Raw genomic sequence first — 14,463 nt, forward strand, 5'->3', positions numbered from 1 at the left:
CTCACTTTCTTGAAAGACTTCATTTTTCATTCCATCAATTCCTGGTGCCTTGTTCTTTGCCAATTCCTTCAACGCATCTTGGACTTCCTCCTTCAGTATCATTGGCTCTTGATCATATGTTACCTCTTGAAACAGTTGAACATTAACCATTTCCTTTTGGTACAATGACTCTGTGTATTCCTTCCATCTTCTGTTGATGCTTTCTGCATCATTCAATAATTTTCCCAGAGAATCTTTCAATAACGAAAGTCGAAGCTTGAATTTTTTCTTCAGTTCCACCCAGCTTGAGAAATGCTGAGTGTGTCCTTCCTTTTTGGTTTTCTGATTTCAGATCTTTGCACATGTTGTAATATTTGGCTTTATCTTCTCGAGCTGATCTTTGAAATTTTCTGTTCAGCTCTTGTACCTCATTTCTACCATGTGCTTTAGCATCTCTACACTGGAAAGCAAGTTTCAGTGTCTCTTCTGTCATTTTCTGATACATACTTGGAAATGGATCTAAACAAACCTTGATCCATTTACATTCTTTTTAATGGTTTGTTTAGATAGTCTTTTGATTTCCCACAAACAAACTATCCTTGTATTTTCTGCCCCAGGAAAGAAATGGAAAGGTGGAGTTCTGTTCTACACCAAGATGGTTAGCCCTTGACTAGGATATGATATAGCCCAACCAAGGATTCTCAGAGACTGTCATTATGAAGCAGAGATGATGGGGGTACAATTTCTCATCTTCCCTTCATCATAGCAAACAAATTTCCACTCAGAACTCCCAGAGCCAACCAAAATTCTCCAGTGACTCAGCATAGTCTAAGTGGCCCTCTCTCTTCAACACTGGAGATGATTCCATGTTATACAAGAAGAAACATTAAATAAGATCACTGTGGGAGTGATTCAGGCCAGGGCAGGCAATGGAAATATAAATCATCAGCATAAAAATTTAAAACAATAATAAAATGAACTAAAAGTCTGTCTGCTCTTTATTGTTACCATGTACTGGTAATTTTAAACTCCTTTATGGTAAACTTAAAACTCCTTTATGAAAAAGCTTTTGATCATCTGTGTTCTAATGTTTAGAACAATTGCTGAAGTTTTTGTTGATTTTACATATAAAAATATCTAGGTAAGCTTCAAACTGTTGTTTCTGTTAGCTGCTGTTGACTTGGCTTCTAACAGTGGGTCTACATATATGAAATATCTAGAATGTATAGTTGTTGTCGCTGTTGTTATGTGCTGTGGAGTTGGTTCCGACTCATTGATCCTGTACAAGATTTTGAGGCTGTAAATCTTTACAGGAGCGGAAAGCCTCATCTTTCTCCCACGGAAAAGCTGGTAGTTTCAAACTGCTGACCTTGCGGCTCGCAGCCTGATTCGTAACCACCGCACTACCAGAGCTCCTTAAATGTATAGTGACTAATATGTATCAGTGGTCCCCAGTAAGGGAGAAGGGAAGGGAGGGAAAATGGACTCTTTGTTAAGTGGGCATCAGATGGATTCACACAGGGGCTTCAGCTATGGACTCAAACACAGGAAAGATTGTGAGGTTGGCACAGGACTGTGCAGTGTGTTCTGTTGTACATAAGGTCACTATGAGTTGGAATCGGCATAACAGCATTAGCAACAACAAGCAGCTTGTGTTAGGTGATGGTTGTACAACATGATGAATGTAATCAATGCCAGCAAACACCCACTACCCACTGCCATTCAATGGATTCTGACACATAGTGACCCTGTAGGACACAGTAGACTTGTGCATGTAAAAATGTGGAAATGAAAAATGTTTTGTTATAGGTATGTTGTGTTGTTGATAAGTGTTATAAAGTAGGTTCAAACTCATAGTGCCCTGTATAGGGTTTCTGAGGAGCTGCTGGTGGGCTCGAACTACCTAACTGTGAGTTAATGAGTTGGACTGCAAAGTCAGTTTGAACTGGAAGATCGGTGACTCAGGCTCACCAGCTGCTCCTCAGAAGCCCTTTACAGGGTTTCTATGGCTTGGAACTGACTTGACGGCATTTAACAATGACAACAACACCTTATGGTTTGCTGTCCACTTACCACAAATTTTTTAAAGTGGTAATCTATTACTTGTTATTGTTATTGTTAAGTGCCGGTGAGTTTGAACCACTGACCTTGCAGTTCAAACCGACTTTACAGTCCAGTGCTTATCCTATATCACCATACCAGGACTTGTTGTTGTTGTTGTTGTCATGTGCCGTGGAGTTGGTTCCGACTCATAGCAACCCTTCAGAGAGTTTCCCAGGCTATAAATCTTTACAGGAGCAGAAAGCCTCATCTTTCTCCCATGAAACAGCTGGTAGTTTCGAACTGTTCACTTTGAGATTAGCATCCTGATTCGTAATCATAAGCTACCAGAGCTCCTTATACCAGGACTAGATATCTTTATTTTAATTGTTTTGACAGGCTTGGTTAGACATACAATTATTGAAGAAAGAAAATCTTTACTGTCTGTGTGGCTGTACTAGCCATATATGTTTTTCATTTCATCTCATGGTTATAATTAGAAATAAAATTGTCAGATAGAAACCAGTAACCATTTAGTGTCAATATGACTCTAACTTATAGTAATCCTGAGTGTGTCAGAGTAGAATTGCATTCCATAGAATTGTCAATGACTGATTTTTCAGAAGTAGATCACCAGGCCTGTCTCTCAAGCAGCCTCTGGGTGGAATTGAACCTCCAACCTTTCAATTAACAGCTGAGTGCAGACACCATTTGTAACACCAAGGACTTCATCTATATTTATACCTACATGCATCTGTGTGTGCCTATATGCATGAGAGCTTGTGTATGTGAGTATTTATCTTTGATTCCCAGAAATCCCATTGAGAGTGATTTGTTTTGAATGCTGATCCTGTTCTAGGGAGAATTTTTTTTCCTCTTAAAGGTGTCAGCAGAAGCTGTGAAAAGATACAGAGCAGAGAATATAATACCCCCAGAGGGACTTCTCAGAGACTCACACTTCATGTGCCAGACTCCCTTGTTTCATGATAAGTATTTGACATGCTTTGTTACCTGATTAAACCTGCATGTGCTTCGTCCTGGCTTATTACTGTCTGAGGCACTGTGTTGTGAAATGAAAATTACTGGCATTTGCCTGCCAAATGCCATGATTCAGAGAATTATGAATTAGAGTTATTTTAATTACAGAGATCTGTACCTGATAGGTTAAACTCAAAAGCAAAGTTAACCACATGTGCTTTATTTATTTGCAAAGTAATTCTATTAAATTATATTCCACTTAAAGACCCTATTGGTACCCCTATTAATAAAAGGTATCACAATAGGAAAACAAAGGACAATAAACAAAATGATTTATTAAGAATCAATCTCATTTCACCTGGGCTGGAGAAGGAAGGAGATTACATTTTCATAAAATGAATTCAAATACCAGTGATTCATATGGGATATTTCTTCAACAGCACTCATATTTGGTATTACTATTCTCTATTATTCCTATGGATCCCTGGGTGGTACACATTATATTATCATTGAACAGGTGCTTACTGAAAAAGTTGGGAGTTCAAATCCACCCAAAGGTGTCTCCGAAGGCAGATCACAGGCTTGAAAACATTATGGGAGAGTTCAACTCTAAATACATGGCTACCATGAGTCTAAATCAAGTCAATGGCAACTGGTTTGTTTTTCTGGTTTTTGATTTATTATTCTTACATTAAATTTATATTAGACTTCATTGTTTTCATGGCATTGGGTAGTTTTGTTTCAGAACAAGTAAAAACAACGTAATTTCTGGGGAAAAGGTAAAAGTTATATTTCACACCCACATTGTTCTCTTTGTCTATTTTTCATTAATATTTTGACGTTAAAGAAATTGTTAGAAATGATGTCTCATTTTTATTTTACAGACCATTTTTATTATAATTCCATAAGTGTTCAATAGAAATAACAGTAACAATGTTACCCAGTCTACTAAGGCAGCCTCTGTAAAAACTAACAGTGTTGGATCATAGCCTGAGGACCTGCAAAGTGAGCTATTTATTTTTAAAGGATATAGCCAGGATAGTTGTTTAAAACACATTCTTTATTTAAAGTGAGGCATGTACTTCATAATGATTCTTAAAAGATCCAGACAGGAGAGTCTAAAAGTATGTATATATTACATCCCCATTAACTAGAAGCAAAGACTGTTCACAGTTTCTGAATTGATTTCCTCTAGTGTTGGTCCTAGTTTGGCATTGTAGGATACATACTAAACTGTTAACCGTAGGTCAGCTGTTCAAACCCACCAGTCACTCCTTGTAAATCCTATACAGGGTCACTATGAGTCTGAACTGACTCAACTAAATAACAACAACAACATACCAAGAAATAAATGAGGAAAAAAAGAAAAACAACAACTTAAAGTCATAAGGAGGTCATACATTAGTTAACATTTACTTTTAAAGCATTAATGATATGTTTTTATCAGCTCCTTGGTTGGTACAAATGGTTGCTCTCAATTAGTAAACCTAAATGTTGACAATTTAGGTTACAGTCAACAGCACAGTGAAAGAAGTCTTGGCAGTCTGCTTCCACAAAGATTATAACCAAGAAAGCCCAAGTTCTACTCTGTATCACGTGGGGTGTCCATGAATTCTTAATCTACAGGACACCAATGAATATGCATTTTTGTTTGTTTCTTAATTACTTATTTGTAACTATTTGATAAGAACTTCCATTTTTGTATTGCCTTCTTGTCGGCAAACACTAAAGGACACCAATGCAAATGAGAGCCGTTTCTCTACAAAGAAGAGTCATGCTACAGCTTTTCTGATGTTTTGACTCTTTTAGTGTTCCTTTTAAAAACAAAACATAATGAAAAGCCTCCTAGTTTTTTTAAAAAAATTGTTTTGTAAAATAATCATTTTAACCAGGTCGAATAGATGCCATAAATTATTTAATTGCAGTAGTGGATATTAGCTAATTAATGCTCTTTAAAATATTCAAGCACAAGTCATCAAATGCATGGCCTTGCATAGTCAAGCTTGCACGTTCAAAAATAAAAGAGAACACCTTGACTTTTCTGACTCATTTCTCATCACCAGGGGGACAGAAACACAGATCCATAACCCTACCCTAAAGGGTTGCATCTGCTAAGGAGACCATGTGTAAACAATGACTATGATACTGTGTTTGCTGTTGCAATAAGAGTAAAAAGGATTTGATTCTTCCTGGGATCTTAAAGATGTTTCCACAGAGGAAACTACTTATCTTGCATTTTGTATAAATGAGTAAGATTTTGAAGTGAGGAAAAGCATTCAAGCAGAGGGAGCAGAAAGCATAAATATAAGACTGCTCAGTTAGATGGGGAAAGATGGCAGATTAGGATAAAAGGCTATATACAGTCTTTACAACAAAGATTCAATAAACCAAATGAACTAGATTTAGATGATATCCAAGAACTGTGCACTTTAGATGAGGCATCGAGAAGTGGCTTGGATGTGAGCTTTGGAAAGTGGCTTGGATGCTTACTGAGAGAGTGCTGAGCAGACATGGCAAAAACAGAAGTGACTGCTGAGCTGTGCGGCTGAACAAACCTGCAGCAGCCATGTTGAACATTTGTGAGTGGCTTCAGAGACAAGAAAACATATTCACAGACACAAAGGTGTGATTATTTTCTTGTTCCCCACACTCTCTAAGGGACCAGAGGTGAAGCAGGCCTCCATCAGCATACACTTCCGGGGAAATGCCTGTTCTCCAGGTGGTCGCAACCACATGGAGGTGAGCACTGAGGCTGAGAGCCCCATTGAAGGATGGTGGGGCTATCCGCAACAACCCTGCTCTGGGCACCCCACTCCAAATCTGCAAAGTTACCCTGGTCAACCATGGACTATCTCTCACTACACGCAGCTGAATGGATGTGTGGGGTAGAGAAAAAAAAATGAAAGAAAGAAAGACTGGTGATCTATACAGGCCGGCCAGATACAGTGTGACCATCTTGAACTTTTTCTGGTGGCTGTGAAGGCAAGAGACCAGTAGGTGGCTCAGATTCATGCTACTTATTGATGGAGAGACAGCCATTGCCAGTTTTTTCTTCTTTACTGTTTTCTTATTTCACTGTTGGTTGCTGGTTTATTTGGTTTTCTTGCCTTTTATGTGTGTGACCTCTAGTCTTGTCTCACCCAACTGAAGACAGCAACTGCAGCCATACAGTATATCCACAGTCTTACCCTTTATAGCCCCACCAACTGTGAAAGACCCAATACCACCTGCTATGTTGTTGTTGTTAAGTACCATTAAGTCAGTTCTGACCCATAGTGACCCTGTACAGGGTTTCCAATGCTATAAATCTTTATAGGAGCAGAAAGCCTCATCATTCTCTCATGGAGTGGCTGGTAGTTTCGAACTTCTGACCTTAAATTAGATTAATAATAACAATCAACTTAAGATAAATCTATCCTAAACTAAGCTGAACTTCATGAATGACAAACAGAGAATAGCACACAAGCTCATATCCTGATCACACTCACCAGAAGGCAGTTGGTGACTGCCTAAGAATACACCAAAATATATCTATCAACTTAATTTCAATACAATACCACCACAATGTCATGAAAGCAAGAAACAATTTCTGGTCACATGAAAAAACAAGGCAGAGTAGCTCAAACAAAAGACAAAGAGGCAGAGCTAGAAAATGTTTTTGAGTGAAAAGAGACATTGAAACTACCTGAAAACGAATTTAGGAGAATGATGGTTTGGGTACCTACAAATGATCAAGGAAAACAAGGAAGAGATCAGAAAAGCACTGTAGGAAAAATCCATTAAAATAGGTAAATAATTGGAAACAATATAAACCCTGAAAACAGAACTCCCTAAGATTAATACTAAGATATCAGAAATAGACAATACATTGAAAGTGCAAAGGCATAGATTTGAATCAATGGAAACCAGAATTATTAAGCTTCAAGATAAATCTCTCAATACTAGTAAGCAAAAAGAACAATCAGAAAAAATAATGGAAATCTGAAGAAGGCCTAAGATTCACATGGGACAACATGAAGAGGAATAACTTATAGGTGACTGGAATTCCAGAGCGGGAAGACTCAAAGAAAAGCACTGAAATGATAGTCGAAGAGCTGATGTAAGAAAAATTTCCCAAAATTATGAAAGGTGATATGATAATCATTCTAAAGCTGAATGCACCCCAAGCAGGAAAGATCCCAAAAGAAAAAGACCAAAACATATCATAATCAAACTCTCCAAAATCAAAGACAAAGACAGCTTCTTAAAAGCAGCTCAGGAAAAAATGAAATATTACCTATAAAGGAAAGCCAGTAACATTAAACTCTGATTTCAGAGCAGAGTCCATTCAGGCAAGAGGGCAATGGGCATATGTATATATGTAAAATACTAAAAGAAAAAAAACTGCCAACCAAGAATCATATACCAAGCAAAACTGCCCCTCAAATATGACAGCAAAATTAGAACATTTCCACATAAACAGAAATAAAAGGAATTTGTAGAAACCAGGCCAGCTTTTCAAAAAATGCTAAAGGGAGTCTTTTGGACCAATGACAGCAGACAACGACTGGAGACTGACATACATGTTAATACCACTGAGAAAATTAAATCCAGATATAGAATTATTCAAGGTAAAACAAACCTAAAAACTGAAAATAGGGGATCAGAAATACAAATTTATAATGAAGACAACTAGAAAACCAAAAGAGAGAGATGTAATGTTGCATAATTCCAAATGATGATGAAGTCAAGTAGATTTCAAAATAAAACAGACTCTTTCAAAATTGAGAAGAAATGAATAAATCACAGGGTAAGTTCAAAGAAACGTAATACACCTACATATCAAATTGAGAAAAGGAAAGTCTATGAAGAATTTGTAAACCTTGAAACACTGAAGAAATTGACCAAAAAATTGCCCCTCAAAAATGAATTCAGTGCAGGAAAACATATGGAACAAATAAACCAGGAGCACCACAAAAACACACAGCAAAATGACTGCAATCAAGTCATACATATAGATAATTACACTGAATGGTAATGGATTAAATGCATATAGTCAACAGACAGAAAGTAGAAAAATGGATAAGAAAATAGGATCCTTCAATATGCTGTCTACCAGACACAACTTACAAATTATATAGACTAACAGCTTAAGGATGGAAATAATATATCAAATTAATTACAATATAAAATGAACAAGAGTGGTGATATTAATTTCAAATAAAATAGACTTTAAAAAAGCAGCATAAGAGACAAAGAAGAACATGATGTCATTATAATAGTCAATTGAACAAGAGGACATAACTATAATAAATATCTATGCACCCAGTGAAAGAACCTCAAATACTAAAAAACTCAAATTTTAATAGAATTAAAGAAAGAAATAGACAACTCTATGATAATCATAAGAAATTTTAATACATCACTTTCAAAAAAAGAACAGAACAACTAGAAAGAAGTTAAACAAAGACACAGAGGAACTAAATAGCATAATTGACCTCATAGACTTATACAGAAAACTCAACCTAACAACAGCACAATACACATTCCTTTCCAGTGCACAGGGAACATTATCCAGAATAGATCATATATTAGGCCACAAAGAAGCCTCAAAAATTTTTATATATCAAAACACTACAAATCATCTTTTCAGATCACAATGCTGTAAAATTAGAAATCAGTAAGGGGAAGATTTAGGAAACAAAATGAAATAGATGGAAAGTGAATAAAACCCTACTTAAAAGCTACTGGGGTTAAAAGTTACTGGGTAATAGAACAAACAAAAAAATATATTGAATCAAATCAGAATGAAAACTAAACATAGCAAAATATTTGGAGCAAAGTCAAAACAGTGCTTAGAGGACTATTTATAATAATAAACTCACATGTCCAAAAATAAGAAAGAACCAAAATTAACACATTAACACAACAGCTCCACAATTAGGAAAATATGAGCAAAGTAAGACTACAGTGACCAAAAGAAAAGTAATAAATAAAGATTGGTGGAAGAATAAATGATTTAGAAATAGGAAAACAATAGAAAGAATCAATAAAACAAGAATCTGGTTTTTAAAAGTATTAGAAAAATTGGCAAACCATTAGCAAAGCTAACAAAGAAAATAAGAAGATGCAAATAAAACATATTAGAAATTATATTTGTGATGTCACAACAGAACCAACAGAAATAAAAAGGATAATAACAGAATACTAAGTATTTTACTCCAATAAATTAGAAAATCTTCAGAAAATGGAAAAAATTTTTAGAATATCATATCCTAAATAACTAACACAGTGTGAAGTAGAAAACTTGATCAGACTTATAACAAAAGAAGAAATTGATCAAGTCATATTAAAACTTCCAACAAAAAAAGTCCAAGCCCACACGGCTTTACTGGTGAATTTTGCCAAACATTCAGAGAAGAGCTGATACCAATTCTACGTCAACTGTTTCAGCACATAGAAAAGGAAGGAAAACCCCCAAATACATTTTATCAAGCAAATATAACCCTCATTAAAATATATATATATAGTATATATATATATATATACTAGGCAGATCTATCACTAAGAAAGGAAATTATAGACCAATATCCCTCATGAACAAAATCCTCCTAGCCAATAGAATCCAACAACATATCAAAATAATAAAACAGCACAACCAAATGGGATTCAAACCAGTGATTCAAGAATGGTTCAATATTAGAAAAACAATCAGCATAATCCACTATATACATGAAAAAATGGGAAGAGCCATATGATCACATTGATATATGCAGAAAAAGAATTTAACAAAATCCAAAATCCTTTTTTTTTTTAGTGTTTATTGTGAATCGAGTGATAGTTTATATGGGAGAACATCAGCTTTACATTCCTCCTATCATATTGCGTTTCATTGCAATTATTTCAATCCCCTCCATGTGTCAACATTCAACAGCATTTGCTTCCATTCCCTCTGCATTTTTTTTTTGGATGTACACCTAAGTACTCAGGAATACATAATCATTCAAACAAGCAAAGGCAGGCCTGCAAGCCTGCCTCCAGTCGTCAGCACACAGCTTCTCTTTCTCCTTGAGTCTAGAGTCCCCAACCACTCCATCTCTCCACATCATAATCTCTGCCTCTATCTCTGGAATTGCTGCTTCTCTGAATAGAGTCCCACATTTTGCTCTTCTACTTTGATGGTCCTAGGGTCCTCCACTCCTAGACTGAAAGAAGATCATTTTCAATTTGTTGTAAAATGTCTAATTTTACATTTGTAACACTCGTTATCAGTCCTGATAGCAATTATGCACTATTGAACCACAAGAGTCTTATCCCCATCTCCTTTCACCATCCCCATTTAGACAAGTTGGAAACCACTCAGTGGAGATTCTACCTTCCCCGCACCCTCTGAAACTAAGCGCCCTCTTGAAAACTTGTATGCCAGTCACTTCATGCCTTTGTAGCCCCCCATTTTGGGTAACCAGTGTCTAAATTGCCCATCCTTGTCAACCCTGTGTACAGAGGGGGGTGGCAATGATCCTTGCTGTAAAGACTTGATCCCTCTTTTAAGCTATTACACCCATAAGTATAGATCAAGTTCATCAAATTGTAGTGGATTACACTTTTTTCCTCTGCTTTCTTCCTATAGTTGAGTTTTGATCATCCAGCCATTGAAACTAGGTCAAATGGGTACTATCTGCAAATATGGGCATTCTTGTGCATCCTCCCTCACTTCATAACAGCTAGACATTTCACTCTCTGCTCTAGTCCTCTGTGGCTATGTCCCTATCCATGGGCTCAGGAGTCACCAGATCTCACTGTACTGCTGGCCAACCAAGTCTCAATCCAGTTGACAGGAGTCTATTGAACATGGTTGGACCTAGCCTACATCTTCATTGCTGTTTTCCACCCACTTCCCCTTTTTGGTATGGTTTGTTAAGCATTACAGAGGTGGCTGAGGACAGGGCTGATTCACACCTCAGTGCATAGCCATGTATCTGCTAGATAGGAAAGACTGATCATCAGGAAGATTTCATGCCTGCTCATGTATTACCTCTGAGTTTCAGTCTTGGAAGAGGGTTTCCCCTGAGGATACTTGATTGCTTTGCCTTGATGGCTCCCCAGGGAAAAATTTGCTTGTTCTTATAGTAGTCAATCAGATTGTCTTTATTGTTTTTGATTTTTCCTGGTGGTCTTTCTTTCAAGAAGTATCTTCTGTTCCTCTAGCTGCTCCAGGTTGGTCTGCTTGTATTTTCAAGTGGAAATTTCCCACCTCAGAATGGATGGGGATCAGGATTCTAGATGGGGATCAGGATTCCACTTAGGGTCTTAAACAATGCAAAGGCTCCATAGGAAGTCTCTTTCACTGGGTAACTTCTAGCCCCATTTTAGGTATTCCAATCAGTTATAGGATGAAGATGGACTTACGAGGTTTCTATAGTGACCAACATCCATTCTTGATAAAAGCACTCAACAAGTAAGACTAGAATGGAGGTTTTTCAACATATATAAAAATCCATGAACCAACATTTACTTTTAATGGAGAGAAACTGAAAGCATTCCCTTTGCAAACAGGTACCAGACAAGGATGCCTTTTATCACCACTCCTATTCAACACTGTGCTGGCAGTATTAGCTAGAACTATAAGGCAGGAAAGGGAACTTAAAGGCATCCAAATTAGCAAAGAATAACTAAAACTGTCTCTATTTGTAGATTATTTGATCCTGTACTTAGAAATTCCCAAAGACTCAGCAAGAAAATTATTGGAAATCATTGAAATATTAAATAAAATGTCAGTACAAGATCATACAAAAATCAGTTGGATTCCTCTATCCTGATAAAGACAGCTCTGAACATGAAATTAGGAAAACAATATCATTTTTAATAGCTACACAAAAGATGCACTATTAAGAATAAATATAAACAGAGAAACAAACAATCTATACAAAGCACTACTGGAAGAAACAAAAAGAGATTTGCAAAATTAGAAGAATATACCATGCTCATGAATAAGAAAACTTAACATTGTGAAAATGTCAATGCTACCCAAAACAATGTATACATACAATACAATCCCAATCCAAATTCCAACATCATTCTTTAAAGAGATGGAAAAATGATCACTAACTTTATGTGGAAAGAAAGAGACCTCAGATAAGCATAGCAGTGATTAAGAAAAAGAAAAAGAATAAAGTTGGTGGTCTAATCTCAGGATTTTCTACACAACCACAGTGATCAAAACAGCTTGGTACTAGTATAATAAAAGATACATCGTTCAATAGAACAGAATTAAGAACCCAGAAGTAAATCCATCCACATACAGTCAGCTGATCTTTGACAAAGGGTCAAAACACATTAAATAGGGAAGAGATAGGCTCTTTAACAAATGGTGCTGGCAAAACTGGAAAACCGTTTGCAGAAGAATGAAATAAGACCCATGTGTAACACTACACACAAAAACAAACTTAACATGGATTAAAGACCTAAATATAAAACCTAGAACTATAAAGATCATCAATGAAAAAATAAGGACAAATGTAGGTGCTCTAATACATGGCATAGATATATTATCAAACATTACCAAAAATACAAAAACAGTAGAAGACAAAATAGATTACTGGGCTTTCCTAAAAATTAGTCACTTACATGCATCAAAAGATTTAGCTAAGACAATAAAAAGGGAGTCCATAGACTGGGAAAATATTTTTTGTTATCATACAAGTGACTAATATATAAAATTTATAGAAAACTAGCTTGCCTCTACAACCCAATTAAAAAGTGTGCACTGGACATGAACTGACCCTTCACCAAAGAAGATATTCTGGAAGCCACAAACATATGAAGAAATATTCACTATCTTTAGCCATTAGAGAGATATAAATCAAAACAACAATGAGATACCATCTCACACCAGCTGTAACAGTAAAGTTCAAAAAAACAAAAACAACAAATGCTGTTGAGGGTGTGGAGAGATTGGGACCCTGCTACATGGCTGGTGGGACTGTAAAAAGGTTCAACCACTCTGGAGAACAGTATGGCACTTCCTAAGAAAGTTGGAAATAAAAATACGTTATGACCCAGCAATCCCTCTACTTGGTATATATCCACAAGAAATATGAGCCAGGACACCGGTAGTATGTAGGCAAGTCAAAAATTATCCTCATTCTGGTTATATTAAAATGCCTGTCCATGTCCATGAATGATGACAACATTGAACATGCATGTGAAATGATTCTGTAGACTAGAAGAATGACAGTGGATTATGTGGCAGATCATTCTCAAATCAGCCATGACTCTGCCTATGAAATAATCCACAACAGACTTGGGTTTCAAAAAGTTTTTGCAAGATGGGTACCAAAACAGCTCACAGATGGGCATAAATATCTGCAAACAAAATTTGGGCTGAGACTCAAAGAAAGGTAAAAGTTTCCTTGAAAAAATAGTTACCAGAGATGAGATTCTTTACAAGACTGAAAATAAACAGCACAGTATGGAATACAAACTCCCTCAATCATCGACAAAAAAAAAGTTAAAAAGTCAGCCATCAGCTGGAAAATTGATGCTTACCGTTTTCTGGGATTCTAAAGGGCCAATATTAAAATATTTCCAGGAAAAAGTGCTCATAGTGAGATGCTTACTGAAGAGTTGAAACTTAAACATCAGGGTAAATGCTATTCCAAGGGCATTGTGATCTTGCATGATAGTGCATATCTGCACACTCCTCTCCACACTGTTTACACTCTGCAAAAAGTTTGTTTTGCTGTGTTAAAGCATCCTCCCTATAGTCGTGGTCTTGCTCCATTGGACTTTCACCTGTTGGTCCAATGAAAGTAGCCCTTTGAGGACGAAGATTCACCTTTGATGAAGAAGTGAAGACAGTAGTGTATTCATGTCTCACAGCTCAGCCTAAATCACTTTTTAATAAAGGAATATGAAAGTTTGTTGAAGGATGGACAAAGTGTATTGAAAAAACAAGGAGATTATGTCAAAAATGATATATTTGTCTTTTCTAACAGTTGGTTAAAATAAATGCTACAGCCAGAGTGCGGATAATTTTTGACTCATCCTCATATAAGCACACCAATGTTTATCACAGAGCTATTCACAATAGCAAAAAGATGGAGACTGCCTAAGTGCACATCAGTGGAATAATGGATTAAAAAAAAGTTTGGTACATACACGTCCGAGGGTGGTACTGCAGCATAATGCACTGGATTGCAGATTGGTTTGAACTGTAAGGTTGGTGGTTCAAACTCACCAGTTGTTCCTTGGAAACCCTATGCAACATCACATTGAGTTGTAACAGACTTGATGACACTCAACAAAAACAACAAATGCAATGTTGAAGAATAATGATTGATATGCACAACACCTCATAATATAGATGAACCTGTAGGACATTATGTTGAGGGAAATCAGTCAATCCCAAAAAGTCATTATTTTAAAAACTTAGTGAAAGGTTTTCATACTAAAAGAAACAGTCTTTTATGGTTACCAGGGGTGAGA

Source organism: Chrysochloris asiatica, unplaced genomic scaffold (assembly GCF_000296735.1).
Source record: "Chrysochloris asiatica unplaced genomic scaffold, ChrAsi1.0 scaffold00250, whole genome shotgun sequence".
In the NCBI taxonomy this organism is placed as follows: Eukaryota; Metazoa; Chordata; class Mammalia; order Afrosoricida; family Chrysochloridae; genus Chrysochloris; species Chrysochloris asiatica.